This window comes from Anser anser (assembly GCF_964211835.1).
Source record: "Anser anser genome assembly, chromosome: 4".
In the NCBI taxonomy this organism is placed as follows: Eukaryota; Metazoa; Chordata; class Aves; order Anseriformes; family Anatidae; genus Anser; species Anser anser.
The window spans coordinates 47,875,427-47,903,122 of NC_139724.1; the positions used below are offsets into that span (position 1 = coordinate 47,875,427).

General features: G+C 44.3%; 1 protein-coding gene across 1 annotated transcript in view; it reads right to left on the reverse strand.

Moving 5' to 3' along the window:
* The window catches only part of LOC310899454 (uncharacterized protein), a gene marked incomplete at its 5' end in the record, with an annotated part of 283,288 nt that overhangs the window by 69,627 nt on the left and 185,965 nt on the right, over positions 1 to 27,696 (reverse strand). The window contains one exon of the mRNA XM_083835807.1: positions 17,882 to 18,024. The remainder of the gene's footprint in view (positions 1 to 17,881; positions 18,025 to 27,696) is intronic.

The window sequence follows — 27,696 nt, forward strand, 5'->3', positions numbered from 1 at the left end:
GCACTTATTCAAGTACAAGGTCCAGACTGCAACAGCTTGGCGCTAGCAGAACCTCATGTGTTATATTTTCATGTGATTTTACCTTCCCACTGCTTCCAGTTCAGTCCTGGCTGGTTAGCAAGTCTGATTCTTTTAATCTTATCCAGGCTGAGCAGGGAGCTGTCCCGAAGTTTCTCCCATTTTATTTCTGAAAGTTTGGCTCCAAGTTTGTATTGACTTGTGCCTACAGCCACGTAAGTTTGAAGCCAGAGTTGACATTTGGATCTTTGATTCACCAGTAAGTCAGAAAGCTCTCTGTGCATACATTCTGTATGTAATTTTACACAGCAGTTACTATGCCTAAGGTCAGCTCTAATTTACACTCAGAAACTTGCCTCCAGACTCGCATTTTACAGCTTGTAGCATACAAATAACTTGACGTGGGATAGGAAAACCTGCTTTTGGGATCTGTGGTCAGAAAGGCTCAGGAGATACAGAACTGGCAATATATGCTTTTGGAATGGACGCCGAAAACTGACAGTTCAAAAGTTCAGGTTTTTGACTCTTCAAAGGGAGCAGTTAGCACAGCTCTTAAAATGGTACACGTAAAGATGGAAGGGAATACAATTTCTCCCAATGGCCTTGTGTGAAAAACAAATCTAATTCATACCATATGAAAGTTGCTGCTCTTACAATAAAGCTGTTGCCAAGTTGCTGAGAAATGGTGATGGAAGACACACTTAGCACCACTGCAAAGACATTTTGAACTGGTGACTGCTCAGTGACTGCTGCAAGCATTGTCTGCCCTTCTCCGCTGCTCAGATTCCCGGTACTGCCTCGTAAGAGAACAAAGTTTTGCTGTTTGTATCACCTACACAGCACAGAGGCTTGGTGTAACAGCTGAGATGTGTTTTGCGTGCCTTGCAGGCCACAGCTCATGAGAGTCAGAAGGCTGCAAGCTGGAGACTCGCAAAAACAAAGCAACCCCTCCTTGGGAGGAAAGCAGGATACAAAAACTTCTGGCTGCATCTGCTGCTCGGTGTTGAGTGATGATATGGATGTGGTGTAACAGAGCCCCACCTAAAAAGCTTCTGTCTCTACTGCACAGGCAGGTCTCCTGGGGAAGGGGCTGGTGCCCTGTTTCTCCAACACCCCATCTCCTTCTGCTCCCCTCCGCCCCTCTCCATGGAAGAGGGGTGGATGCAACACGTGCAGGGAGAGCAGATCGCTGCACATGTCTGACTTTGGCAGCTGGCTCTCTATTTTTCTTTGGCCCTCACAAGACACTGATGTTCAGGCTCTCTCATTTCCAAGAGTTTGTGTAATGAGAGCTGCCCCCTACAAACTGACAGCATGATTACAAATGAAAGGAAGGCACTGAATCAAACCTGAGCCCTAACGCAACAAGAGAAAAACTTGAGAGAAGAACCAAGAAGCCACATATTAGTGCCCACTGGGCAAATGAACTTCCTGAAGGCTTCCTGCATGGGCTCAACCACATCACTTCGGAACTCCACAGCTATGTGAGAAACAGAGGCAGCAATGCCAGGGAATAAAAGCTGTTCTAGTTTGTGTACTCGCCACCTTACAATAACATCCTGTCTTTAGTTCGGAAAGAATTCAAGACTTAGAACAAACAAGGAAGGAAAATAATGCTGCCTACAACCATGAGCTTGAAGAGCACCTGCCTGGGAACCTGTGCTATACGTGCTCCTGGCTTTTACGAGGTGTTTGGTAACTGAGTGATTGGGAGCTCATGGGGAAGCCCCACACCGTGGTGGCAATGGCTCTGTTCCCCCCAGCAGCACTTGAAAGAAGCAGGAGGCACAGCTCCTGCTTGCCCGGGCTGCCTGCCTGCAGCCCACCTCCAGCTGCTAAGTGTAAGGCATCAGAGAGGCCACCACTGTGGTGTCCTCCAGTTCCACCAGTATAGTTAAACTGGTGCTACAGGATGGAGAGACTACCTCCTGTTAAGAGCAGACTGTGGTACAAGTATTAATACCATCTACTACTTACGCCAGACAACCTGATTACTTCTCATCGGGTCTCTGTGTTGAGAGGTACCAGTACAGCAGTCCTCTCCATTTCTCAAAACAAAGCGGTGATGCTCCTACTTCACCACCCTGCTGCCACACACAGAATAATGTATTTCAGCACAGAGCAGGAGCAAGAAGAGGGATTCTGCAGGAATACTACAGCAGCTCTAGTTATATCCAGTGCTATATCCTTCAGGCTGGGAGCTTGCAAGTCTTTTCTCTAGCTTCCCTTTTATAAAGATCTTTCTCTAACCAATTTCTTACTTTAAGTAGATTTGGATATTAAAATAAATAATATAAATGTATCTCTGCTGTAGCCTTTGAAAGATTCCCTGATAGCTGTGGGAACTGACGCAGAGTTCCTATTCCTCTTAAAAATATCTTTTTTAATTCCTGCTTACATGATTAGGTCTTGAAGCACAGATACAATCAATCACCATCTTGGAGCATATCGTAAATCGTAAATCTCTGCAATAGAAAAGAACCTAAAACACTTCAGGCAAAGCATTCAATGGGAATGTTTTGACTAAGTAATGCTGTGAGTTAAGTTTGCCTTCACACCTTTATCCAAAAGTACAGGAAATAGCAGTAAGTGACTCTCAAGCAAACTAGGCTGTGACTTACTTGCAGCCCAGGTACCCTGCGATACCCCCTTTCACAGGCTGTCACCTCCAGACTTCTCAGGCACCGCAAGTCTCTCCAGTTCCTCAGATGCATTTGAGATCCTATGCTCTTAAAAACTACCTCCAAGATCAAGCTAGCTAAATTGCTGGAAACTTCCGTGGGGGCAAATGGAAATCAATTTAATTCCAGCTTATGTCAAATACAGCTTAAATCACCAGGGGATCAGATTAAGTTCCATCAGTACAAGACAAGTTTAAAATAAGTGTCTGCACAAGTTTCTCTAGCAGTTTAGTGAAACAAATTAAACAACGTTTTTACCAGCACTGCCTGCTCTGAATCACAGCTTTTAGGCCCTGATCCTCATACTCAAGCTTATTACTGAAACAAGCTAATTACTACAAACAAGAACAGGGGGATCTGGCTCCATCAGCACCACGCTGAGGTAACCGTACCAGGAGCACTACATGGTACCAGAGATCCACGTCTCCTGCCTAAGGCCCTTAGGCCTAACCCTCTGCCAAAATTCCTTCCGTGTACCCGAAGTGCTTTCCAGTGTGACACTGCAACTTAGCTATGTTTTCATAACAAGCTATCTCATCATTATGTTTATTTCTAATCTATTAGTGCCTAGGCAACCCCTTTTCACATACTGGCTGCTCTGCAACCATTTAACGACTGTCTTCTCTTCCTCAGAAACTACAAAAAGAAGTTTGCAGCACAGGAGAGAGCCATCAGGGAAGCAGAGAGGAAGGCTCGTCTCCTCTTCTCTTGGCAGGTTCACAATCATATGCTGTTTCAGAGACTGTGGTTCTCACTATTGGTTGGATGCTGAAGTAGAACACAGCATTTTCAAGCTTGCTTTTACACTGCACTACCAACAAGGCACATGCATTCCAAGATGTGCATAACGACAGTATAAAAATAGGTAGATTAAAAGGGTGGGGGGGAAGAAGACAGAGTTATATTTAATTATTCTCTATTTTCTTCATGTTAAAGAATCATCTCTGACACATGCCCAGATAAAGAAAGCAAAGCCTTCAGCCGCAAAATCAATGCCAACTCTTCTCTAATATACGCCCAGTTCACAGCACGCAGTATCCTGCAAAACCCAGCTTTGTGCCCACAAAGGATGATGCTCATTTGTTTGCAGTTACTGTGAGGATGAAGGAAGAAGTGAAGGAGGGAGGACCTGTGCAAAAAGAAATTGTGCTCTGTGCTCTGAAGCTGGTAAGACTCGAGTTTAAAACTGATGCTCCCCAGCAGCAAATCTAGTGTGCTTCTTGTTGAGCAATCTTGCTCATTTGGGATTGCTACTCTGGTAAACAAGAGGGTTAAGCTTTATCCTTCTGAGACACGACGAAGCATTTCCTAGGGCTGCCATGCCCACCCATCACTCCTCTGAGATGTTCTCAGCCTTGTGCCTAACCCCCAAATCACCACGTGCTTACAATCAGGTGCCTGCCCTCACTGAACTCATCCTGGAAGCAGGGGCATGGGGCTGCATCAGGACTGCAGTCTCAAGCTGGAGGTGAAGAGCAGCAGGGCAAGAGCAGCGTCTGCACCGAGGCGATGCAGGCTGCACCATGCTGATCTGGCTGCCTCAGCGTGACAGCTGAGCTCTGCTGGCCTCTGCGCATCACTAATGCGTCTGCAAAAGCACAAGCGCTGCTCGCAGCACCACCGGTCAAGTCCGAGGTGTGACAAGCAGGAGCAGGAGGCCTGCAGAGAATCACAGGTTTTTCAAGTGGCACTTCACACCCCAGCGAATGCAAATGCTTGCAGCTTTGGGGCTCAGGACACACGCACGCAGGCGACCAAGTCAGGACACTGCATAACTGCATTCATTCTAGCTCCTTATGTCTTCTGGAGAGCACGCTGAAGCAGACGGGCCCCGTTGTACCACCAACTGTCCTGTTACTGCCCCTGAATGACAAACACATTGGGACTGTAACACTGGCGGCCCTCCTTTGGCTGCGAGTCCCCTTCCAGGAGGAGGCCGTGCGGAACGGCGGGAGATGCTGACGGCACAGGGGGTGCTGCAGCCAGCCAAGGCGCCCAGGCTGCGGGAGATGGAGTTGGAAGGCGGGCAGCACAAGACCCAGGCGCCGTGCACGCATGGCCGGTGATCTGTGGGGTTCAGGCTGTCAGCTCCTGAAGGTCCACCGACTTGGCAGGCAACGCTCCCTGCCCCTTCTGTGCTGACAGAGAGGTAGGTGCCAAAACTGCTCCCCACGCTGGCTGCGTTTCAGAGGGTGAGGGGAAGGTGAGAGCTGGACTGCGCCGCAGCTTGCCAGCCACCACGATTTCTTCTTGAAAACTGAATGCGGTATCAGCTTACCCCGTGTGAAGGACCTTGCTTACTTCAAGTGGCATCAAGCCATTTGATGCTGATGTTTTCAACTAGGGGCTGGCAACAGCATAAAAAGAGGGCTTTCGAAAGTCATTTCCTCTTCACTCACCCAGTCCTCAGGTTTAACTGGCAATTCTGGGTTTCTGTGAAGTTCGCATTTTGCTTTTTCTATGTGCTGTGTGAAGGGGACCATGGCAAGGTGGGTGTAAATACTGCAGAAGCAGCACTATCACATTTAGCCTTAGAGATTTTTTCTTCTTTTAAGCTTTTTAAATTTTGGATTTAAAAAAAATAACGATCCTCCAGTACCTTAACCCAAACCCATATTTTCCTTCATCTCACTTTTCTAGTGACGGGAGAGGTAGCTGAGCTCCTCTCCCCCAAAGATTTCAATTTCCAACTAAAAAGTGATTATGTCCACAGTCTTTTAATGATTTCCCTTTAAGGGACCAGCTCTGAATATAAATAAAAACATTAACAAGCTATGCTCACCATTTATAAAAAATATTCCAACAAAGGAACTTCTCTTTTTGTACCTTGAGAAGTCATTTAAATGTAGCTCATTGCTACACATGTATAATTTCTAAATAAACATAATGAAAAGAACTATGTAAGTTTTCACATAAATCCCATTTTTCCATGTGCAATTGAATAGATAAATATCGTCTGTGGATGTCACAAACCAAATTAAATGTCCTTCATCTTATAAGTTTAGGGGTATGGTGGCTCTTCAGGGGCTCACAAGTTTACATCTCTGGCATTTTTTCAGTCACCTCATTTCATCTAAGAGAAAGGTTTTATCTCTACACTCGGCTTCACGTGGATTGCATTCGGCTCTGCCCTAACGGTAAGATAGATTTTTATATTTATGACATCCCTCTCATGCGAGCTACTCTAGATGTTTTTGTTCAGCTCCAAGGTTTCTTGGAGAGGGAAGCCAGAAGCTAGCCATGCCAACTACACAGCTCATGGTGCCTTTCCCTACCGAACCGCCTTCCCCGCTGCGACCAGGGTAAGGAGGAGAGTCCTGGGGACGTGTTCGTGGGACCCTCCCTGTGCAGGAGGATGTGCTATGCTCTGGGGACAAGACTAGGAGCTGCTGATCTCCTCCAGCACCATCCGCTGGGCACCACTTCTACCCTCAGGTCTACCTGGCTTCAAATTTGAATATCCACTCTTATTCCAGCACAGAATTAATGCTTTCCAGGAAGTGGAAAACTGCCCGCTGCTAGATGACACCTTTGCATTTTGTATAGAAAAAACAAGAGTTCAGTTACTGGAAGAAAAGCTTTCAGAGAGAAAAAACAGAAACTTTAATGAGACGTGCCCTATGCTGGAAAGGAGCCAGCAGCAAAGAACCAGAATGGTTTTGCTAGACTCCTTACTGCCTAGGAGAAGCCTAGAGTAAATGGTAAGAAGGGAGATAGTCATACTCACAGACTATAATAAAGTCAAGAAGGTAAGTAACAAACAACTACGCAGTCAGACACAGAAAGACTTAGATCACTCAAGTACCTGGGCTCGAAGATAGCAAACGCTAGCAATCAACGCAGATAAATGAAGAAGACTGACTCTTGGACAAGGAACAGAGAATTAGTATTTGCTAAGGTGAATAAATGCAGAAAGACATTGGCAAGGGAGAGACTTCTGAAGCACAGAGAAGATTTCCCCAAGCTACCGACACAAAGAGCATCTCTGCAGCGAAGGTAACAAACAAGCAAAAAGCTCCTACAAGTCACTCAGCTCAACAAAAAGACAAGGGGGGTTAGGAGTTATGCACAGTGCTCTTCGCACCCTTTGGCAATACTAACCGTACTGCGAGGCACTGGCTAAAGACATGTGAGAGCAGGAAGGCAATGGAAATATTACAGGTGTGATTTATTACAACTACAGGGCACCTCCATCAAATACGGAGATGAACACAAATGTCTTCCTCATCATCCAGAAGCACAGGCATTTACTGTCTGTATCGTACAGTGCCTTTCATTTTTAATTGTATTTTTTTCTTGGCTTTGGCATCACCACCTGCTACTCCATTTGACAGCTTTGCCTAACAATAGGCTGTACATAAATGTGCTAATTTCACAGTTTTTTTTTTTTTAATCAAATCAAATCCATGCTTACTGTAATGTGGCTCTCAGCGGAATGATACCTGAATCTAGCGTCCTTTCCCCTGTGGCCATCACAAAAGTACTTGTGCATTATGGCAGTAACCAACCAGACATATATTTCAGCAACCCTCCTCTGAAAAACTGCAGAAGACACATTGTTCTCACAGGGGGAATGTAAGGCTCTAACAGATCCTACATCCTAATTAAAAGGATTGTTAGCTAACACCAGAGAGGAGCCAGAGAGCACCCTTTTTTTCTGTTTAAGCAACACACTTTGTGAAAAAGAAAATTTTTCACTGCAAGCATTGAGGTGAGGGAAGCTGGCTGTGTCATGACTCTTATTTTAACCCTGATCAAATGCAGGACAAGGGTCGCTGGTGCAGGGAAGCAAGCCGGGCTCCTTAAAACAACATGGATCACTCACTGCATGTTACTGCCAATGTTATTGCCACCCAGATATAAATATGTACGTGGACTATCATTTTCTTGTAACAAATGGTAAAAGATATCCTGGTGACAGTGAGGCAGTCATGGAGAAAGGATTACTTTATCACCTACCTATGACTATGTTTCCCAAGCAACGTTCTCGCCAATCAGATGCCCTGGGTGATCATTAGTTCTTGCACATGGCAGCAATGAAATTGTCCCTTAAAGTAAATCATTCAAGGATTTTTATAATCTGAAATAAAATTTTCTAATATTTTTTTCCTAAGTTTTCCAGGTTTAGGGTTTTAATCTTTTATTATTTATTGTACGGCAGTTGTGAAGGGCATGATGAGAGAAGCCCTGTGTAAATAGTTGTCGTTGGAGGACCAGTGCATGACAATGCTGCATTTAAGAAATTAATGATTTTTTTTCCTTTCTATTATTATCTCAGTGTTCTTTGTGAGGATGTTCAAATTGAACAGGAACCAATAATAGTAAAACAAAACTCACTAAAGCTTCACTTTGGCTTCTGTGTATTTTCCCACCTCATGGCTAAAGTTGCTGATAAATATTCTTTCGAAATTGTAGTGGAGGAGGAGAACAGCATATATATTTTCTCACATTTAGAGTATCAGATTCAAAGAACACAATTTTCTACTGCTTGAGATAGAGTATTCCTCTATTTTCATACTCTCTAGGATTTATTGCTCTTTTTAACTACTACCAACACAATTTAACCTTTGCTATCTTCACCTCTGGTAATTTTTTCTGTCCCACCAGAGCCTGAATTACATGCTAATCATAGCAAAATACCGGACATTCTCTTAACTGTGGGCTTAAAAATAATCCTCTTTCAATAGAAAAAGACATAAAATATCTCATTAGACCAATAGCACTACCAGGCACAATCCATCCTAGAGTATAAAAAAAATTATGCTACGCGTCATTTCTTTCTAGCTGAATTCTCCGACACCTGAAACTCAGAGAGAGCGTTTTGGTGCGAGCCTGCACTTTGGTGCGACCTGGACGTAGAGCAGCGCCAGTGCTTACTGCAGGGCTTCATCCTGCTCGGCTGAACAACAAGGCTTGAACAGGAGTAAGGTCAAGGCTGCACACCGCTGTCTTTCACGTTATTGAAGCGCCTGAACATTAAGAGCTTGATTAAAAGGTAGTGACTCAGCCCCTGCATTTCTAAGGATCACTGTTTTATTCGTGTACTGCCACTTGTCCAGTGTTTCGTATCAGATGCCTAACATCAATAAGGTACATGTCTGAGCCAAAGTTCATCAGAGCCTCCCCAGACCTTTCCCCACCTGCTTGTACTTGATTTTAAAAAGCAGCTATGATATATTCAGGGCGTTATCATGTAAAAAAAAAAAAAAGGAAAAAAAACAACCTACAATAATGACTTGTTTCTTTGGAGCTGCTCACATCAATGTATGCTTGCCGGGTCTGGTCCACAGTGGCTTTGAAATCCTTCAAAACAATCCCCCATCTTGCAAGAAGGCAGCAGAGGCTCTGCCCAGCACTTCAGACTGTTCTACGTCCTTCACAGCTTTTTTATCAGCTTGACTGTATGTCCTACATTAGGACCAAATCCATACACTACTAAGGACATATAATTCATCCCAAATGATCAAGGATAATTATATGCTTAAAGAGCAATATGCAAAGGTTCTCCTACAGATAATTAAGGAGAAAACTCACAGTTCACCCATGTGGGAAGTTAGCCAGGAAGTGCAGACATACTTTGGGAATTCATCCATTATTTATAATCTGCAGTGTCTTGTCAAAAACCCTAAATGAAAAGTTAAAGCTTTAACACATTCTCCAGCATACTGCTGGGCCATCACCTCCCATTAGTTTTTAAGTAACACTCCCATTGGGCCAGATTCATCAGAAGGTTTCCTGGCACCTGCTTAAACCCTCTGGACCTCAGTGAGGCGTCAGCGCAAGGAAGCTCACGATCGGCCACTGTCGCTGCCCTCGCCCTGGGATTCTGCCAGAGGCGCACGAACGCAGCCCTGCATCCGGATGCGAGCCGGGGGGGTCAGCCCTCACTGAACCCATCGCAGCCATCCAGGCAGAGCTTTCTCTCCCCAGCACCTCCGACAGCACGCTCAGACAAGTGCCCCAGGTCTTACCCTTGCCACCAGTTTCCCACCGATGCGCACGGATGCTGACAAACGTGGTAGGGGCTGACCGCAATGTGACTGCTGGCAGGCCAGAACTGAGCGGTGCTCTTACATCACAAATACTAATGGTGACAAAACAATGCCACTTCTGGTTGGCACCCTAACACTGCCCTTGGTTTCCCGCTGGAAATGTCCTCCCATTTCATTTCCCTTTTCCATTAAAAACAAAAAACACCACCAGGCTACCCGTACCACTGTAGAATGACCCTACAGTATTTCAATTAAAATAGCTCATCTTTAGACCCTTTTTTTCCTGGACACCCCTACACTTCCCATTCACAGCCGAGGCACAAAACCCAATTAGTTATTAATTGAGGCACGTTAAAATTCATTAACTCTGCGTGTGAAGCTTAAGCTATAATTAACTGTCTTCCCAGGCTTTTGTTCTTTAATCTCCAGGTAGAAGGTCCCATTGTTAATAAGAAAGATAACGCACAATCCTACAATCTCTCTTGCGGTTAGATATCTTAGTTCTGGTGGTGGCAATGTGACATTAACCCCAGCGGGGACTTCTCTTGTTAATGCTGTCCTGTCAGCTATTGAACATTGTGCACCACATGTGAATTGGAGCATATTTTGAAAGGACAGGGGCATAAGAAAAAACCAACAATGAAAATGTTTTTTGAAAGGTCATTTTCAACAAACTCAATGTCCTGCTACAGGACACGTATACTAGTCTCATTACTACATGCATATCTTTCCTTCCAGCTTCGCCTCTGCAAGAATTTTCATTTTAAAGAGCTACTAAAAAAGCAGCTCAAGGCAAGTTCTTGTTTCACATATGGAACAGCACGAAGCCAACCTTTATTTTAAAGCAAAATGAACGCAGAAATTAAGTTACATGTCAAGTTCCAAGGCTTAGCATTGCAGCGATTGCTCTGGAATTTGCATACATTTCTGCTACTTCTCCACTCACTATATGGATGCCCAGGCTTGCAAAGAAATCAGCTCAAACCTAACCTACATAAAAAGCGCCTCTTCCCAAATGGAGCTGCTTTTAGGATGGAATTTCACAAGTGGTTCAGTGGAAGCAGCTTCCCACTTCTAATTTAGGCACCATTTTAAGCAGAAAGCACATCCTGGCTTTAAACCTGAAAATGGTGGATTCTGTCCTCAATAAACAACACCAGGAAGAGAAGAACATAAAGAACTGGAATAACGGAAATGAAAATGGCGTGCCTTTTGCTTGATCTTTTGTTGAGGTGCTGACCTATGAGCCATAGCATCACAGTGCTTTGATGAAATAAAAAAAGTACAGGTGAAGTGGAAAGAACAGAAAGAACAAGCTGCTTCTGGGGCTAGGTAGCCTTCCAAGCTCAGCCATCACTTCCTTATTTCACACATGCTTTTTCCAGTAACAACCGAGATGCTGTGTGCACTGGAAGGACTGCTCCCAAGGGGCACAACAAGCGGGCAGAGACGGTGTGTGCCTGTACGCAGGGGGACAAGAGAAGCTCTGCCTTGAGTTTCAGGCCTGCAGCATCTCTCCAGATCCGGGAGGTGAGCTGTAAATGTATTTTCTCAAAGTCTCCGCTCCTTCCTGAAGACTTGTGCTGCTGCTAAGAGCTGATTCGCTTCACCAAAACCAAAGGTTGCCATCCAGCCATGGGCAGCCAGGGGCTGGGGCCGGTCAGCGCAGGGAGGCAACGGAGCCAGGACTCTGCTTCCACTCGTTCCCCCCACCCCCTCACTTCTGCAATGTGCCAGCCTACACATTGGAGCTGGCACAGAGGGAAAGCAGTCTGTGCCAGAAAACAAGTCTGGTGCAGATTATTTCCCTGCTGGAGCAATGAGAAAGCCATAGAGACTTTGGGAGTCGCAATATGGTTGCTAACCCCGTTCCTGCTGCAATGCAATCATGCGCTGCTTCCTGCGGGGGCTGGACTGTCTGTGGGGCCCCCATCCAGCCCGCGGCGTGGAGAGCGGCAAGAGCAGCACTGGTGGTGCAGTAAGTCTGAAGGAGATTTCCCCAGGCTCTAACAAAGCTTTCAGAGCTGTATGAATGTCTCTATGGGCTGCACATGCTCATCCAGCATCAAGAGCATTCCAGGTACCAATTCCGAGACATCTGGGGGAAGCAGCTGGAAGAAGCAGCAGCAAAGGAAAAGGCAACTGGAAATCAGAAAGCGCAGTCAAGACACAATCTGATTTTTGCAGTACCTTGTATGCATGCTACAATTTGTATTATTTGGCTTCACGTAATGTGCAGACACCATGTGTCCATCCGTTGAGATGTGCCTTTAACAGGTGGCCTGTGCCTGTCTGGAGATGGCACCATCCACTGCATTGCAGGTCTTGCATCCACCCATACACACATTAGCCCAAGCAGTCAGCTCCATTCTCCCTTCACTTCTCCCTCTGAGGCTGTGCCAGGGACCTGCGGATACTGGAGGGCAAAAGCTCAGGCAACTGCTTCAGGCCTCGGAGCCATCAGTCCGTTGCAGGGCTGCCCGAACACACTGTTGGGACAGAGACTTATCAGTCAGCAGGGCAGGCAGAGCCAGCCTTGGGTGTTGCTTACTCATCTTCCCACCTGACTTCGTAGCAGTGCCGACAAATTCATTTCTCTGTGTTGAGGAGTCGGGGAAGCAAACAAGGCTTTTGTGAAAGCCCAGGGAAAAAAAATTGCAGTGACCTTGCACAATTTTTCACATGCCTCTGTATCAATCACAGATGTCCTACCCTCATAAGCTGGAAAAGTAGCGTTAATACCAATATTGATGATGCTGTCAAGCCTTCACAATAGGTGCCTGACAGCACCATGTAAGCCAGAGATACGGATAGTTCAGGCAATCAATAGCTTGCAAAATCTCATGCAGAAAGAGCCACTCGGTGCAAACACGGAAGACGCTGTGGAAAATGTCTTCCTTCTCTTTTCTAATCTTGAAAGGATTAATGCTTAAGGGAATCACCTACCTCAAAATCTGCCAGCAATATGCTTTTTTTTCACAGGAGAATACCAAAACAATTAAGCCCTGTTTCTGCCAAGGAGCATCTGGGGTTGAGAATTAGCAGCTCTCTGTTGTGAGAAGCAGCTAAACAGAAAGCAGAGGATGGTAACAATCATACTGCACTTCCAACCTGGAGCCCTGGGAACGCTGTGTTGAATTTGCTTGCCATTTCTGGATTTTCCTCTTATGGGCCTGTAAGCTAACAGATCACCTCATCAAGAAGCCTGTCTGTGCTCTAAATCCAGGTGGCTTCATTACTCCATCAAAATATTAATAGCAGTGTTATAAGATCAACATTTGTTTTGCCAGGAGCAATGAATAATGCAAACAGTACCGCCTAAAATCATTATTATTTTATTTAGATCAGAGGCTGAGAGCCACCCTCTGATCCTGTGCCAAAACTGGAAGAAAATGAAGAGCATTTAGAGCTGGTGAAAGGTAAAGGATACAAAGGCACAGAGAACCAACTGCTTCATTTATCAACACAGTGCAGAAAGTCATCAGCCGCATCACATTCCCCAAACTACTACCAAATACACCCTTTTTTCATTTCCTTTCACCTTTGGAGCCTGTGTACTCCAGCAGCTGAGGAACGCTCATTTCTAGAGGAAAGAAGTTTTTTGGTTTCCTTCTTTCTGAAAGCACTGACCCAAAAACTCTATCATTAGTAACAATAATTAAAAGGTGCCATAAGAGGGAGTGTATGGATGATTGCCACTAAAAGGAACAGTCTCATTAATTTATTGCAGATTTTTAACTTGGCTTCATTAGGACATGTCTGTTGAAGGCCGTTCAGGACTCTGGGGATGTTCCTGTACTTCAGTGACTCCCTCAGTGTTGTCACAAAGAAGGAAGGCAAGTAAGATCTGTTGGCTAGTATGCAGTTTTGCGTATGTAGCCAGCAAATTTATCATTTTGTCAGTCTTGCATCCAAGTAGAAGCGCCCTCTTGAAATCGAGGACCTGACTGATTGAGCAGCCATTCAAACACGAGCTGTGAACGCCAGTCCCTCTAGCACAAGAGAATTTCAGACCATCTTTTGCTGCCTCTCTAAACCTGCCAGCCTTCATATGGCCACAGAAACATACCAGCGTGGCTCCAAAAGGCCCAACACGTCAGGCTATCCCAACAGCGACCATCTTTCCCTGGCATCTGGGCACCCCATTCCACTCAGCCTCTTTGGAGAAACTGGTTTTCCTAAATCTTCCTGATAAAAACACCCCAACTTCACTCTTAAAGGCAGCTTTTAATTGGGACGTGGGAAAGACACAGCAGCCCTACGAATCATAAATAATGATGAGCACTTGGGAGAAGTTTCCCTCATTAGACAATACCCATAAAGCAGAGTTAACTAATAATTAACAAATCTAGCAGATAGTAAGTATGCAGCCCTCTCTAATGGAGCAGAAGACAGGGAAATATTAAAGAAGTGCTAACAGCTGGCTTGTTAATACTCCGAGAGCCAATTTCCTACGTAAGACTCAAATGGGAAAGCAGAATTGTAATTAAAGTCTATTTTAAGATAAACAGGAAAAAATACCCCACCTCATGAATCATATCTTTTATTATACACATATTTGGCACCTACTGGCCTACCAAATCTCCCTGGTCAAGGAAGCAAGTGCCCTGGGCCCGCTTCTGAGTTCCTGCAAGGGGCTTTCAGCAGAAGGGAGTACTAAATTAGGAGTAAAGGGCCCTCATAAAGCACTAGAGCACAGCAAGGCTTTTCGGCAGATGTGAGCTGTGGACTCACCATGCTAAGTGGACCAGGAAACACTAGCATTCCCTCCCTTCACTTCCACAAAGACTACAAGCTGGACCAAGAGCCCATGCTTGACCTTCTCAGCCATGGAGCAGCATGGCATGTGCCTGTCAGTGAGAAGCAAGGCCACATCCTGCGCAGGCATCTCAGGTGACTTCCAGCCTGCTGCAGTCGCTGGGGAAATCGGCTTTAGGAAACGATGTTCTATTACTTTGATGTTAGGAAAATACTTCCATATCAGCATGGTTTAAAACTAAGTTATTCTTGCTTGTAAGCATCTTTCAGGAATGCTTTAAGGTGTGTGCCTCAAAGGAAAATTTCTACAATTAATTTCACAAAAATATATAAATGAATTGCTTCTCTTTTCATTTCTGTCGGATTCGTTTCCATGTATACTTTTCCTCTAATTGCAGTCAGAAAGAAAAGGCTCGGGTCTTTCATTAGATACCATCCAGAGTGAGTTATCAGGGTTAAATCCACCCTGAATGGTAAAAGCAAATTAATCTAGGCTGATAAAGCGTGAGCCTTTAGTTGCCAGGAATCCGCTAAAGCCCCAATCTGCAGAGATTTATTCCTGCACTTCATTTCAAGAACACAGCCAGCCTGCCTCCCTCCAACCCAGCTCAACTCCACTTTATACATTCATATATTTATTTTCCCAACTGAAATGCAAGGAAAGGATTTTCTACCCACCATCAGCTTTGTAGATAGCCTGTACCTAAGAAACTCATACAGAAAGGATTCTTTAATTAGTTTAAAACAGCACTTCATATTGCTCTGAAGTAAAACCAGAACTGCCACCAGTCTTTTAGGTGTTCAAATCACAAATGTTTTAAGCAGCAAAGAGACAAACTGCACGTTCTAGAGCACTGAATGTCTAAAATATTGTCCTCCCCCCCCCCCCCAAAAAAAAAATAAAAACACAACTATTCCATTGCAATTTTAAAGAATGGGATTCTTTTCATATCCAAAGATTTATTTTTTTATCACCAACCTGACACTGTCAGGCAAGTCAGAAAGGTGAGACTGGACTTTGGGAAAGTCAGCTGCTTGCTCCAGCCATGACTTCACAGAGAACCATTTTACACTACCACCCATGCACTCACAAGCAGCCACAAGTCATCACCACATTAGTGAAGCGTTTATGGAAATGCCTTCAGTTTAAAGCTCTGGGATGCAAAATCTACCTATTCTCTGACCTGATGCTAGCAAACACACACAGCCCGGGACATCTGATTTGAAGCCCAGGCTAAATGTATTTGTGAAAGAAAGCAGGGTCCTGATATTGATAACTTCCTACGAGGAAAAGAAAGAAATGTCTCTCCTGAAAGGCTCCTCTGCCCCTTGCTGAAGAGAAGACTTGAAGCACGAGAAAAATGCATGAGAGATGTCCTGTACACAGACATCCTAGAGTACATACAGCAGATTCAAGAGCATTCCTACTCTTTTGGGAATAAAGCAGAGTATTTCTCGCCTCATCAAGGGCAAGTTCTCAGTACCTGCAGGGTTCCTCATCTTATTCGTACCACGAAAGACTAATCCCTAATAGACCGTGAGGATTTGTCGAAGACTCAGCAAAGCAGTGACATGAGCCACCGGGCTCTGGCCCTGCCTGGCTGCTGGTGAACAGCTCCAGCACTTGGACACCTGTAGCACCAGAGCCAGGGAGAGGGAAAGAGATGCGGGGTTTATGACTAGGATCTAAAACAAATTTTATTGGAAACTTTTATGTCTGTAGGTTTGAGTAGTTTTTATAGAGAGGAGTTCTGAAAACTGCCATAAAATTTTGCCTTGGGGGTTATGATTACATTTGTATCTTTCCCAAACTTGTATAAATAAAGACGACAGTTTTTACTGTAGAAGCTTAAAAGGTTAGAGACGTATTTGGGTCTGTGATGAACCTTTTATAGATGTGATGTTATAAGAATTTATTCTTAAATATCAATAAAAAAAATACAACTTTACATTTCTTGATAAAGCAGTGGCGATTAGAAAAAGAACTATGTGGCAGAGGTGGCTGCATCGCTTCTGACTTCCTTTCTGTTAAAATAATGCTTTGTTAATTTTTTGTTGACTGGAAGCAATTAACTAATTTTCATTCTGTCAGAGGAGGAATGTTTTTTCTAAGGATGCTTCCTGGTCTCCTGGCGTTTCACGTGAGATTCACCTCACACCTGATTTTGGTCGTGAGTTGGTATAAACCCTCTTTATGAGGGACTGGCACCTCATATACTTATACCTTTATAAATATGCTGTATGATTTTTGTACAAGTAAACAAGAAATAATACCCATGTTTTACGTAGCATATGCAAGGCTAAAAACATTGAAGGACTCACCGCTGTTGGACCTGCTATGGTTTTCCCTTCCACGCTTCTGCTGGTTGATGCCGTATATTTTCTTGTGGGGGTTCGCTTTCCCTTTCTCCCCCCTCTCCCACACATCCGTACATTCATGCCCATAACCAATTACTCTCCAAAGTTTGGCAGTGACAGGAACGCAAGAGCAAACACTCCCAGTTCCAGGAGCACTTTGTACTGGCTAAAACAAGCATCCCAACGGGTCCCAGGGGAGTGAGGCAAACCACAGCAGCGGGGCTTTTTATCGGGATTAATACACTTATTTTGCAAACACGGAACAGATTGTTGGTAAAGTGAACACTTGAACACCGGAAACAAGGACTATTGAACCTGCTCCCTCCTCTCAAGCACAACCACAGTAGGATTTTAAATTTCAATGAAATGAGTGATAATCTTATTTGTTGCAGATAGAATGACTAATTAGTGAGGAAAACTCCTTGAAAGCATTCAGTGCAAGCAGTTCTCTCTGAACGCAGTGCACGGCACAGCGGGGCACGGAGCACTGCACTGGCATGGATACACACTACTCTGCGCTGTGTGCACATGTCCCTGAGGAGGCATGCTGATTAAACTGGGCCTTCATGAAGTTAAGCAACTCAACCATGCACCTGAATGAAACTTTTTGCCCACAAATACCTTAAAATCAAACAAATTAAGACACCTTCATTCCAAAACATACATTGTCTTAAAGACAAGTATTCACAATGAATTACCATGCTGCATAAACAGTGATAGACACAAAGTAAACATGAAATCATGGTATCCAAACAGAAATAGAACATTAAAACCATATAAACAGGCAGAAAAAAAAAAAAAAGAAAAAAAAAAGAAACAGCCCTCTTTTTATTTTCTTCTTTATTTCAAGAAACTTCCCTTTCTCTTACCTTGATTTCCTCTTGATCAAATGCTGCTCAGAAGAAGAATTGTATGTTGCAGTAACAGTGAAATGTGGACTTAACAGAATGCCATTGGAAATCATAATATTTACGTCCATTTGTTGTACTTGATTCAGAGTTAAAGTAATTTTTACTAATTGCCTTTTCATCTCACACAATGGTTCCTGCTAAGTAAGATTTAAATATCTCTTACCTTAGAGTCCCCATCTCGTGTGCTGCCTCATGACCGTACCCTTGGGCAGTCGATCCATGGCTATGCTGGGTCACTGGAGATACAGCTGTACTGCAGCATCCAACGCAGACAAGACAGCTGGTGCATGAGGCACTTTAAGAGTCCTGAAAAAGAAATGTGCGGGTTTGAACCATGCCACGGTAAAATATTTTAACATTTTGCGACAAAGAATTTTCCATTCTATGAGAAATACAGCTGTAAAACTACAAACTTTTGTATTGATTAGAATGAAAATAAATTTTGAGGCATTGGAGATAGTATGAAAACTTTCTTTTAATGATTCCAGTGGTAACTTCTCTTTTGCCACCACCTTTATGTTGTGTGTTGTCAGAATGGAAGGCCAGAAAAGCGAGCCCATCCACTGCTGTGTGTTTGCAGAGAGCCTGCTCTTATAGGCACTGTGGTAATACAACTAATAAATAAGAGGACATGTTATGACTGGTTCCTGGCATTCAAACAATTAAGATTCATTCTACCAAGCACTTCTACATATGCCCAAGCCACACTGGCATCTAAGTTCAACATTTCCTGAAGCACTTCATCAAACGATGAAGATTACTGTTAGTTGCATTCATCAGCAGGCTTAACAGAGACCAGAAGGGGACAGGTACCCTATAAGTATTGCACAGCTACCCAGAAAACTCAGCTGCTTTACAACAATTCAAAGTTAAGAGAACTCCTAATAGCAAATTATCAGTTTTTTCCTCTTTCTCTGAGGAGGAACCAAGGTTTTAGCAAAGCCGGGGTGACCACAGCTAGCTAAAATACACTTCTCTGGGAAAAAGGAGGCTGCATTTCAGCTTCCTTTTTAGAGCAGCTGCTTTCCTCTCTACATACACCAGGATTCACTTTCATCTTGTTTCTAAACCTGATGTTTATCCTATCAGGAAAAAGCAACAGTAGCATGGGAATTTAGGCTGACAATAGATGCACTCATTTAAAATGATGAAATGCAAACATTAGCTTCTAAAAGCTCACCAAAGTAAAGACAGAAAACTATTTGCATAAACTATTACCTGTGGAATTAGAGAGACATATTTTTGTTAATAACCTCATCTGTTTTCTGTATTTCAAAGTGAAGAAAAAAAGTTTAAATCATCATGATTTTACTCATTATCATCTCTTTAGGTCTTGCTACAGTTATGAATTGCTAATTGTTTGAGTATAAGGCTTCAAGATATCACTGGCTGACACCAGCTTTCAATCCAAGAAAAAAAAAAAAACAAAAAAAAACCCCACACATTAAAAAGAAACTCAGTCCTAGTAATTAAAAAAAATATATAAATTTATTTTTTAAAAGTTGGTATAACTTTGATTACGTGAAATCCAATTTTAATGAAATGTTTCTGGGGATCTTCCCGCGCCGAGCAATGATTCTGTTGGGATTGCTTTTGCAGTCCACTAATTTCTAATCATCTCAAAGTAGAAGCGGGAATGCAGAGAAGATTGGGAGAGAGTGACAAACTAAAAACCTCAGCCTCTGGATCTGAAAACACTCATTTCAAGAGACAGGAAGAAATACAACATCACGTTGTCATGAAAAACAAACTGGGAGCAGTTTTATTTTCCTTCCACAACAAAGAGAAATAAAATCTTGAAAACTGGTAGAAAACTTACTGGTGCATTTTGCCAAGCAAATTTTTGTGTTAGGAGTCATTTCAACTTGCCCCCACCTGAGGGTTGACACCTGTATGGCTGGTGGAGATGCTCCCCTGCCCTTGTCTTCTACCCCACCAAAACCAAGGACTCAAAACTTCACCGAAGGCTAATAATCAGCTATTCCACTAAACTCTTGGAGGTACCCTGAACAGCATATTTTACATATATTGACAGGGCTCAGAGGACTGTGGCAGCTAAATACTGCCCAAGGGTAAGAAGACATTCAGTGATGGCGGAATATCGCTGGGAGCTGGAGGCTGAAGGCAACATGCACAATCAAAGCAGCTATTGTCACCTCAGGCCATCTTAGTGCTGCTGTCTCCAGGGAGAGCCTGTGCTTGTTTATTGCCCTTAAAGTGTTACTCCGGATGCTGAAGACTTCCTGTGCACAAAGACGTGGTATATAAACACCACCCACCTGCAAGGAAACTTTCAACATGGAAGCCTTTAGAGACAGCATGGCAGTGGGCTCGAGTTGCTGCACTGAGCTGGGGTCCCCCAGGCTGAACCTGTGGTGGTGAAGCACACGAGGGACTTGCAGGTACTCACCACAGGTTGAGCCGCGACACTGAGCACAGAAGGACGCACAGGGGTGTGCAGGGCTCACATTTAGGGTCCTGGTTAAATCGGTTACAAGCACTGCCACACAGTGGCACACCTGCCTTCACACCACTGTGGTGCCCCCACGAAGGTATGGGGTCATCCCATCGCTGAAGAGCAGACCAAGGAGGCTGGCCAGCTCCTCAAGGGAGAGCTAGAGGAGGGACCCTATCAAGTCCTGGCAGGGCAGATCTGAATGCTAGCCAGCAAAGTTTAGTCCTGATGGTATCTTATTGCAGTTTATTACACATTTTAATAAGGCCTGACTGCTAGAGCAGTCGGTAACCTTCAGAACTCAGCCCTATGTGAATCCCAGCAAGCACTTGCCACTGTGCTGCCTGCAAACACCAGCCCTACACGTAGGCTCTTACTGGGGGAAAAGTGATTTGCATTTTGTTACAGATGCACCACGGGCACTGCATGGTGCAGCTAGCAAAAGGGGTGTTTTAGTTAACCTTTAGGTTTTCCTCATTAAACTGAGTAGCTGTCACTTTTTTCTTTTTTTTAATTCCTGCCTTTGAATTGATTGTGTGATGACAAAGAGCTACAAGCAGATTTCTACATGGTGCTGAAACCACAGTCCACGAGGAGGCAATTTTTACAGACTGTATTTTATTAGGTCACTCTTGATTAGTATTGTCACTTAAAACTATCCCAAATAACCAGGATAATGACTGCAAGCCACACTCCAGCTTTATCCTAGCGACTTTAACAAGTGATAGCTCTGCCGGGAGCCCCCCAAGCTGTCCCAGACATCACTGCCCCACAGCCCCATCTCACAGCAGCGTGAGCAGGAACTGGGGAGCGACAGCGGCTTCGCTACCGTGTGCAGGCGGGGGAACACAAGGCAGAGTGAGAGTCACTGTGCTGCTGGGGATGTGCCCAGAAACAAGACAATTAGGAAATGCCAAACAAAACAAGTAGCAGCCGAAACAGAAAGCCTTCAGAATGCCTTCACCCAGTTTCAACTTGTTTCTTTTTTTTAAAAAAAGAGCTGTTGGATCCAGGCTTGCTTGCAATATTCTTGTGCTGTGTGTGCAGCATCCCAAGCCCAGACCTCAAAGAAGCCAGCTAGCAGAACAAGATGAGATGTGCACATTTCCAGATCTACCCTTGGAGAGCACAGACTCCAAATCGAAACACCACGGCTGCAAAGTCAGCAGCATCCAAGCCCAGTGGCCATTTCCAGAGGACCAAAGTAGAGTTGTGTGGTCCCGAGATACCACCGCAGGCGTTCGGATAACATCAGCCATTCCAGCTGAAGCGCTGGTGCTCTGAGCGGGAGGGAAGCAGGGGAACATCCCAGAGGAATTGGGAGATTCAAGGAGCCCCCAAGCCTCCATCCCTGCTTCTTCTAAGTTGTTTTTCCCCTTATCCTCACCAACAAGAGGCACATGCCAGGGGTGCAATATCACTCAAGGGGCACAACCGTGCGGCAAGGATTACTCTCTACACAGCTGCCACAGACAAACAGAGCACGACGATTCTCCCCATGCCAGTGCAGCAAGGCCGGAGCCTCTGGCCAGCCTCCGCCAGGCCTGGCTGTCGGGCTCCTCCAGTCTCCTGTTTCCCCACACAGGGTGTGCAGACGAGATGATGAAAGCTTCAGGGAGGAAATTTTGCCAGCATCTATCTTTTTATTGTTGTTACAGGTTGGCATCTCCAAAGAGCAAGGAATGGGTGCCAAGTTTATTACTACCCAAGTTTTATGATTTACAACCTGCACAACTGAAGCCTGAAAACACAGCAATTTTGCAGGGTAATTCTGGGAAGTAACTATCCTACAGCACCAATTATTAAAACCACTTGCACACATTAAAGCTATAAAGATTAAAAATATAGCACACTTGTCATTAAATATGTATGAAATCATGTAATATGTATTATATACCAGTGCAATGGCCAGCCGCATGTGCTTCAGCACAGCCCCATGAAAGAACTGCAAACCCCAAGTCCCAAACCAGCACGCATTTTGTCAAAGCCGAGGAACAAGTTTGTCATGCAAAATAAACACAGATGTTCCAAGCACTGACTGTAGCTTTCAGGCAATGGCTAGGAAAAGAAAGTGCTTTAGGAAAATATGCCTCTCAGTACAAGTCTACCGTCTCTGCACATACTGTACTTCAGCATCAGCTGAGGCTGGATGAGTCATTTAAAGGACATATCCTGTTGTTGTTTTTAATTTCGTTTGCTGCTCATTGTATTTTTTCCTCAATGCTCTGTCTTGAAATGTATTCAAATGGCTCCCCATCCTGATGTGCCTGGCACGCTTTAGTGACACAGGCACTCTTTTCTGTGTTGCTTACTAAATCTGCTTCACGTTTTAGAAAGGCTAGAGTTTATTAGCACCTCAGGCCTTGCTTTGCTTTTTTATTGTAATTGTTTTCCTCTTCTCCCTCATTCAGTTCCCCTGAGAAATGAATCATTTTCTATTGTGCTACACACAGGAACATCTTTCAATTTCTCTACCACATACAATTCACATGGTCTAGGTACACATACGGCTGTACAAACCACGCACCCATACACATGCACGTGTGCACCTACCCACCCGATGGCATCGCTCAGCTTTCACCCCAGTTTTCATCTTTTTCCAGATAAAAGCATAGTCAGAGTTTCTAGGTAGAGCTAATATTTATGTTGGCTCAGATAAAAAGTTCAGCTGAAGCCATGGAAAAACAAAAAAGTTAGATTCTGCCTTAAAAATATGTTCAAAGGAGTCTCCATAGTTGTTGTGCGCAACAAAATGGGCGCTGGCTTACACTTTGACCAGTACGTTCTTTAGCCATAAGGGAAAATGGTCTGGCTACAAGAGACTCCACAGGGAGATCCAGTCTTCTCTGCTCAGCCACAGGCTCCCGTAAGCTTCTTTTTTCTCCGCCTTGGTTGCTTAGAACAGTAACAACACCAAGATGATATTTCTCTGACATACCATGAAAATGATACACGGGAAATGGGAGGCTTTGGGACAGTCCAGTAGCAAGGGCCATATCAGAACAATCCCTCCAAGGAAGGATTCTTTTTTTTTTCTTTTCTTTCTACAATCCTACAAAAAAACCACCCACCTTTCAGCTAAACAACCCAGCAAACTACAGATTTTTGTCTCACTGTTTGACTCGAAGCTTGTTTCTCCGAGTACTCGTATGGATTTTGTGTCTTCAAACGTGCAACGCTGGCATCTCGGCACCAGCTCAAACAGCAGTACTTAATTCTTGCCACTTCCTATTAAGAGTGCGGCCTTCTTTTTCAGCTAACGAATGCTGCTGCTCTATACACACTAGCAGAACAACTGTGAAAGAATAAGTCCATACCCAGTTATCATGCAAACTGCCACTGCTGAAGCTCACAAGCATACTTCAACTGCTCACAGAGTCGCTCCGGATTCCTGCGGGCTGATGCACCGGAAGGTGAAAGCACACCCCCGCGTCTCACCTGCTGGCATCTCACCTACCCCAGATAAGGGGAGGCTTTTTGCCTCCAAAATTCAACACAGCAATTCCAGTTCAAGAAGAAGGCATTGATTCTGATGGAGGATCAAAGAGATGATACTACTCCACAATACCTTCCCACACCATACCTGTTTACAATACTGCTGAGATCAGTTCCTGGGCAAGAAGCAACGTGGTAATCACTCTCATGCTAAACTCATCTCTATACCTATTTAAAAATCTCATTAAGGACTTTGCATAAAACTAAGTAGATGAAATGCTGCTGCTAAGAGGTAAAACCACAGCCATTCCTGCAGCAGTTCACACCTGTAAGTTTTGCAACGTGCTTTGCTTGCGGCCCTTCTGTCCCTCCCTTGTCTTCCTTTTGCATAAAGTATCATTAAATCGTCCCCACTCATGACCACGTGCAGACTTGAAAACCTGTATACAGCCCTCCTGAAATCCCTCCCTGACTAAAAACGTGACACCCATGACTATATCATTGGTTTGATTTGGGAAAGCATCTCAGAGAGACTCTAGGCTTCCCATCATTAATGGCCTGATGCTCTTTTCACCTTTCCATTCCCTTGACTTGAGCATAGCATGGAATGGCTGGAAACAGCGCTGACCGAAAACCAGTGCATGCTGCCTTCTGAGCCTGCCTTCAGCCAGGGAACAGAGGAAGGGATGGAACAACTTGAACCACCCCAGCCTGACTTAACAGAAGAGATCCAGTCTGCACAACCAACCCCGATGAGGAAGTTTTCAGGCTCTTTTAATTCACTGCAAGACACTTGCAGACAGCTGCAGAGAAACAGCTCCAGTGCTGATGCAAAAGGAGAACGTTTAGACTTGATTTACTGGATACACATATACAAGATGGTCACTAAACCTATCCCAAAATTAAGCTAAGACAACCTTGCACTGAAAAATACTCTCCAGGGATTGCGATTGATTGTTAAGTTCAAAAACCAACAAAAAAACTCACAATCCTGCTGAACTCCAAAGACTATTAAACAGCTGCCCAGGCTCTCATTGAATTCCAGTCTTCAGTCCCGATTAGGGTCCCAAATCAGCAATGCATTAGGCAAACAATGAGCTCACGTATGTGCTAAGCTTGGTATCTTCCTAAACATCCTAATTCTGCAAGGCCCAACAGCGTAACTACAGCAGTGAGCGATGCTATTTCCAGCAGCGTAGCAATGCCTGTGAAAGCCCTCGCAGGGCTGCTGTGCTGGTCTCAGGCACTTTACATCAATGTAATTTAATTCAGTTCCCTGCCCTGAATAAGCTTTCTTGGCATATGCAAGGGTATGTTGGTAAAACTGTCTGCACGGGGGAGGTGTTTCGTCCCATTGTAATTATGCCACAGATTCAGCCTTGACAAAGATTGACAGACCTGCAATGGGGAAACAAACCACTTACTGTAGATCTTAACTAACTAAATAGAACTAAGCAACAGAGCATGTATTTCCCGCATCAAGTAGTGAATCTGCCTGGAAATGTGCATAGAATCAGCCGTAGATGAGGGAAGCACGAACAAAGAAAGCTTCGTTGACTCATTTGAAATACATAGATGGGTGCAGGAAACCTGGGATACTTGCAAAGATCTACCATGAATAGGGAAAGAGGTTAAATTTGTCAAGTAAATTACTTGCAGAACATTCTCCTCCCAGCTCTAGCCAGCAGTAGTGAGTCTGAGACAATGGGTAATTCATTACCCACGCATCTCTGTCTGAACAGGGCAACAGAAGTCATTTGGCGTCTGTAGACCTAATTAGGTGTCATTAAACGGACCGATGCTCATTTTCCTGCTGCACAACTGAAAAGGCAATTTGTTTGTGCGATGCAAAGTTGCAAAGGTAGAAGAAAGCTTTAAAAGCTGCCTCAACTTTGTGTACCGTGAGCGCGACTGCAACTGCTGCAAACTCGGGGTGCAAATAAGTGGGGGTATGCAACCGAGCAGGCTTTGCCCCCTGCCATTTGTGGGAAGTGTGCAAGCGTGCACAGCTGCTGATGTGCATTTTGCTACTGAAAGCAGCATGCCCCCCACAAAATACACCGAAGCAACGGAAATCTGGAGGGAAGGAAGCATAAAAATCCCAACATCTGGAAAAAACCCTCCTTAATGAGGTATTTTACATCTTTCTGTGTTTTACGCACTGCTTCTCATTACAAGAAGAGAGCATAAGCCAGAGCCCTTCGAGGTCAAGGCAGCATTTCCTAGAGAGTCATTCAAGTGCTCTGGCATAGGTGTAGCAGCCTGGAGGCATCCAGACGGAACCCGATGCTCAACAGCTACCTCCAGGCATGCGAATTGCTCCCGGAGTGCTTGCAGCGGGCTCTGGCTGTAGCTCCCCATGGCCTCCTCAGTTAATAAAAAGCCTGCTGCAAGACAAAGTTGGGCGAGATGCTCATTACACCTCCCGCTTCTGTGCACAGCCTTTTGTACTGAACATTTGAACTGCAGCCCTAGAAACCACCCAGCATTTTGAAGCTGCCCCAAAATATAGCTTCTGCTCGGCTAAGTAAAGTACGCTAAATCCAGTCCTGTAGACCAGACCTGTTTGTGGTTTGGGGAGGTCCTCTGAAATGCAGGTAATGAGATATTGTTGCTTTACCTAAACCAGTATCTTGTCTGGTTTTCTTTGTACTTCAAACTGTGTAGTTTGAAAAAGCGCCAAAGCACCAGAATAAATGACGCTGTCGTTTCAAGTGAGTACTTATTTTTTTTTGTCTATGGGGTAATATAAATGTTTTAGATATCATATAGGGATATTTAGGAGGCAGACACAGTTTTGGATCTGGAGGAAGGACTGAAGGGTGAAGATGTTTAGGTGAACTAGCAGCTAGGGGCCCAGAGCACGTATAGCTACCACGTATAACCAATGTGACCCATTTTATGCTGGCCTCTTGATGCTGTAACAGCATTACAAGCATCAACAACAACCTTAAATCATTTTCTGAGATTGCCTTAGCAATGTGCATCTTTCACTAACTCGTTTGTGATGACAGCATTTCTAGTTTGGAAGCCAGCTGCAGTTTTCTAGACCGAAGGCAGCTTCAAGTTCAAGAAACGGAGGTTTTACCCACCCCAGTCCAGAATCTGCAAATTCCACAACTGGAAAGAACCGCAGTCCTGCCTGGCAATTCATTTGTGAAGCCAGTCCTGGTGCACTATGCAGGACCCTGCTGTCCATTCATTAAGCATGCCAAAACCTCATGTCTTCTCAAAATCTCCCTCTCTGCTCCAAGATCTACACTACCACTGCCGGCTTACAGGAGAAGCGGGAGGGATTACTTGCTATTTCTCCCGCTAATGGAGAAATGTTAGCTAGAATGATCATGCAGAAGGTTTAAAACAGCCAGAAAAATGACCTTTACAGAGCAAGTCATGGATGCCAAAATGTAAATCGACTCAAAACTCAACTGGGCAAAAGAAACGCATGCTGGGTTGAAAGGACACGGACATGGCTGCCAGCCCACAGACACCACAGAAGTCAAGGAAAGGCTTACCATCATATCACATTCAGGCAGAGAGGCTGTTACACAGGGAGCAAGGTGGTATCATGACATCAGAGGAGTCCCAGCAAGTCCGTAAAGCTTTATCCCAACCGAGCGATGGCGGTCTTTTTTTTTTTTTTCCCCCGAGATTCCTGCCAAGTAAAATATTCTCTGCACTGTTTTGATGGAAATTAGCACTGAAATCATTACTGGTACAGTTTCATTTACCAATAAAAGAAAAAATAAAACCAAACGTTTTCTTACAGAAAACCTGTTTGTGTTTATGTTTTCATCAAGACGCTATTTCAAACATGACCTCGGTAAAAATAACCACCAACAGCCCTTAAAATACATCTACGGTAAAGTCTGAGGGGGTGGAAAAAGAAGGAAAGGAGTTCAGTTTGTACATATGCAAAGGAAACAACACGAACATTTTAAAACATAATCTTTCTTTTTTTAATTTACCTCTTAACTAAGCCTTATTAAGCAAGATCTGTTCCTGCGGGCAGGGAGGTAAGCACATCTACACTGTGCTTTTTCCTCACAAGCTAAAACAATTTTCTCCTGAACCAAAACTGAACCACA